We start from the raw sequence: 4,888 nt of genomic DNA, 5'->3' as shown, positions 1-4,888 counted from the left end.
GTCCCCTGCACTCTCCAGTAGCATCGTTATCAAACCCTTAGTTTCTGTCTCAGTGTTGACTGCTTTCACAACATGCCACAGGGGCTGGGAAGCTTAAACAAGAAACAGTTATTTCTCTGGAGGCTGGGAGTGTGAGGTCAGGGTGTCTGTGTGGTCTGGTTCCGGCTAGAACCCTCTTCCTGGTTTGTAGAGGCCCATCTTCTTGCTATACCCTCACCTGCAGGAGACACAATCTCTTTTGTGTCTCTTCTTATAAGGCACTAATCTTATTATGAGGGCTCCGTCTTCATGACCTAATTACCTCCCCTCATCATTAGAATTACCTCCTAATCATCTCCTCTCATGATTAAAGGCCTCATCTCTTAATACCATCACACTGGGGATTAGGCTCCAACATATGAATTTGGAAAGTGGGGGCCACAAACGTTCAGTCTATAGCCATCTCTCTGCCCCCAAACACTGCAAACTTTCTTTTCCTTGCTTCTTCAATTTAACTTGTCACCAAATCCTTGGGGGTTTTGTTCGCGTGTTTGTTTTGTTTTATCTCACATCTTGTTGACCAATTATTTCTGTACACCCTCACTGGCACTACCTTAGACTTTCATTCCTTGGACCTTCACGACAATTCCTAACTGTGACAACCCTTCCTTTTCTAGCCCCTAATACTCAGCACGCTGTTGGGCACAGGTTGCGTCCTCAAGAGTAAACATCTGCCCAATGCTAGATATTCTCAAAGGCAGATTTCAAAACTTCCCCCAGCTCCCAACTGCCTGTGAAATAAAGTTGAAAGGACTTAGTGGTGAATTGAGATCGATGGTATCCTCTTAGATTATCTTCTGCTGGTCTGCCCCTAAGTGCCAGTTACCTTCCCATCACCCTGAACTGCTCCTTGGTCCCTAATGGTTCATACACTCTCATGACCATGACCTTATAACAGCCATACCCCTGCCTACAATTCCCTTCCCTCCTCTCCTTGTGGCAGCCTCCTTTAAGACTGTATTCCCCTGGACAGATATCTTTCCTCTCTCTGTCACCAGGCTTCTATTACTCTGATTACACAACATCACAATGGTGCGTCTGCCTTCCCCGGACTTCAAGGCTCCTGACGGGAGGGAGCTGTTGCCTATTCATTTTGGGGACTAAACATTTTACCAAGTGGTCTATAGAGGTCTTGCATCAGAATCACCCATGAAGCTGGTTAAATACAGATTCCCCAGGCCCCACCCTTGGATTGCTGAACCAGTTTGCCGGGGAGTGAACTCTCCCAGGTAATTCTTACGCATATGAACATCTGAGAATAAAATTACAGTATCCAACAAATATTTGATGAATAAAGACATGAGGAAAAGTACTGAGATCCCTACTTCTAAAAATCTGGTCTACATCCTTCATTTATCTGGGGTTATGTTTTGGCTGGAGAGAGGTCCGGGGAATTTGGCTCAGCCTTGGATCAAAGTGACCTAGTGGGAAACAGCCCTGCATTATTCTCTAATCAGGTCATGCAAAGTACCTATTGTCCTGTCCAAATGCCAAATGAAGTTTAGGGTCATTCAAAGCCCTGAAGATGGTTGGCTGTGATAAGAACTAGCAAATTCTGGCTCAAGTGAGAACTGGTATTACAGGCATGTTCTACATTTTTAACTCACCACAGCCACGTTCTTAAGCATTCTTAACCACTAAAGTGGTTTACAAGTACCTTCTAAGGAGTCTCACTGTCTTATTTGCTGTGCTTCTCACCAGTATCAATAACTCTAGTGTCAATTAGTAGCCCTCTCCTGTTGACATTGGGTGGACGATGAATGAACCCTAAGGGCTTTTAAGACTTTAGGCGAGACTGACTTGTGAAGGTAGGCAAGTCTTCTTTGGGCCACAAGGTCTCTAAAATGTTCTTTTTAAATTTCATCAGTAGATTTTGAGCTCTGGCAACGTGATCTTGAGATGTGTCCTAAAGCACCCTATCAGGCCTCATGAGGACTCATATGCATCATCTAAATGACCCCGTGCCTACACAAAGTATCCTCCATAAATCTTTGTTGGATTTGTTATTTACCAAATAGTTAAACATCTCCGAAGGTACATAGAACCAAAGTGTAGAAACACACCGATACCGTTAGGTAGTGAAATACAAACAAGCATACCCGAAACATGGAAGTGAAATGAATAGCATCCAGAGTGACTGGAAATTGGTGGTCCTTTGTGGAGGAACTGAGACCTGGGGATAGCACCCAAGAAAAAAAGGCAAGATACAGGTTGACAGTTAAGCCATCTCCTGGGTTGTTCATACGATATCGCACCTGGGCCGAGCCTTAGAAGCTAATTTGTTTATATTACTTCTTCTTTAATATTTCCATTATCTCTTTATTACACAAGTAACATACACTCATTGCTGAAGGCTGAAAAAATAAGTAATTTAAAAAGGCGACATAACCAATGTTACATTGTAGTATATACTGTTTTAAATGTTTTCTTGTGTATGTGTAGTGTGATATTATAGTGCATTAATTTCCTCTTGTTGCTGTCACAAATTACCACAGACTTAACGGCTTAAGTGAAAACACATTCATTATCTCAGCGTTCTCTAGGTTAGAAGCCCAACACCAGTCTTATTGGGCTAGAGACAGCATGCTTGTAGGGCTGCATTCTTCGGGAGGCTTTATGTGAGAATCTGTTTCCTAACTTTTTACAGCTTCTGGAGGCCTCCCACATTCCTTGGCTCGTGTCCTCTCCCTCCACCTTCAAAGCCAGCAATATTGAATCTCCATGACCACTCTTTTCTAGTCCCATCTCCCTTGACCGCAGCTGGGATGTTTCTTCTCTGATTTGCAGGGTCCGTGTGATTAGATTGGACTCTTATGGATACTGTAGAAGCTCATCGCAAGGTCACTGACAATAACATCTGCAAAATCCCTTTTGCCGTGTAAAGTAACATATTTACAGGCTCCTAGAATTAAGACATGGATGTGTTTGGAGCCATTATTCTACCTACAGTGTATAGAACTAAAACAAGCAAAGTGCATGGAAGTTAAGTGAGTTACCAGGGGTCACAAAGCTGGTAATTATCGGATCTATTAAACTCTTTCAGAGTGCAAGGCTCTGATGCAGTTAGAGACTCAGCTAATGGATATTAGTGATGAAAGGTGGAGGGAAGAACTACAAAGAATTTGAATGAATGTAGGACCAAGCGTCTCAGGGGCTGGCACCTCATTCTCAGTCTATAGGTGCCATGATCTTGTTGATTTCTCTCAAATCAACATGATACCATGTTGACATCAACAAAGCCACTGCCCGTTTCTGCTGCCACTCTTCGCATTTCTTGGATCCTTTCTAGCTCCCTTCAATGGACTTCCTTTACTGCTTTGCTTCCTAGTTTCTACTGACTCATCATGGCTTCTGCCCACTGCCTCCTTTCCATGGGTCTCTTGGTTTCTGTACCCTTCTGTCACTTGCAGTTTTCTGTCTGTGTGTCACCTTCAAGTTCCTTAAAAGAAAGGATCCGAAAGAGCCTGTTGGTCACTACAGGGCACAGGATACCTCTGTCCGATAGGGGGTTCCCACTGGGTTATCTCATTGGCTGCCAGCCAGTTTAGAGGTGGCTGTCTTCAAAAATAACAAACACTTCCTGGTTCCATCAGCCAGAGTCAGAAGGTCAATTACCACAATCTGCATGCAAGGAATCACGTAGGTTACCTGCCTCAGAATAGAGCCACAAGCAAGTAGTGCAAAGAGATTCTTCTCCAAATGCTAAAATGTCTTCCCAGTGAACCCCTACATCCTTCCATCATACACTGCAATTGAACCATATCTTGGAACTACAACTAGAATAATCTAGCTGAATGAAAGAGTAAGCCAGGGAAAAACGAGAGGAGGAGAGTGGTGTCCAGAACTATTATCGAAGACGAACATTGTGAAAAGGTTTAGGTGACTACTTTCAGTACTTGAAGGCTCTAATTGCTGATCTTGAACAAAGAGGCCACACGGGCTTCTGAAAGTTCTAAAATTATATCATTTTTCTCAGTTGCTGGGACCTCAAGTTGCTCCCACAAATCACACGGGGTCTTATGAAATAAGGCTTTGGAAAGGGGACGCTGCTGTTTCTGAATTTTGTACCCATTTGTTTCTCTGGCTACATTTGCTCTGAAAGGGGAAAAGTGGTCTCAATAACCTGGAAAGAATGAGTCTGAACAAGTTTCAGGAGGAGAAAAGCTCTCTTGGGCATGCCGAACCCTGCCGCCACCACCCACCCCCTTCCTAACGGAAGAATGTTGCTCTAGAAGTTTCATCTGATATTCCCCACAAAAATGTGTGCTGTGGTCACAGCTCAGCGATGCCAACACAAATCTCAAACACAGCCACCTCCTGACTGAGAATACAATCTGGGCTGTTTTGGGTCTGGACCCCGGTGACCGGGGACAAAAGTTGATTTCAAATTTCAATTAATTACATGGGAGGAAAAGGCCATCTGGCAGACACGGTCTTAGCATAAATGCTTTTTCCCTGGTGTCGGAGTATTGAGGTGTTACCGTATAACATGGCAACCAGGGTTTTTTCTATGTGGTATGGTATTTTTCTCCTCTTCTCGTGTTTTTAGAGAGAATGCCGATGGCATGTTGCTGTCTTAACTTTCCGCACCCTATAATAATACATTGAATTCATTCATTTTTTTTTTTACTCTGAAATACAGAACATTCTTTAGGCAGTCAATCAAAACATCGTTTCTGAGCTGCTACCACTGTGTTGGAGCTGGGAAGAAACTAGTGGGTAAAAACGTAGGTAACGTATTGTGTATATTGAATACTTTGGCTACAAATAACACAAACATAGAATTTATAAAGGTTTGGGCAACAAGTTATTCGTTGCCTCACCAAACAAGAAGTCTGGAAGTAGAGGC

This window comes from Felis catus, chromosome B2 (assembly GCF_018350175.1).
Source record: "Felis catus isolate Fca126 chromosome B2, F.catus_Fca126_mat1.0, whole genome shotgun sequence".
Classification (NCBI taxonomy): domain Eukaryota; kingdom Metazoa; phylum Chordata; class Mammalia; order Carnivora; family Felidae; genus Felis; species Felis catus.
Note: the sequence above shows the minus strand (reverse complement) of the source record.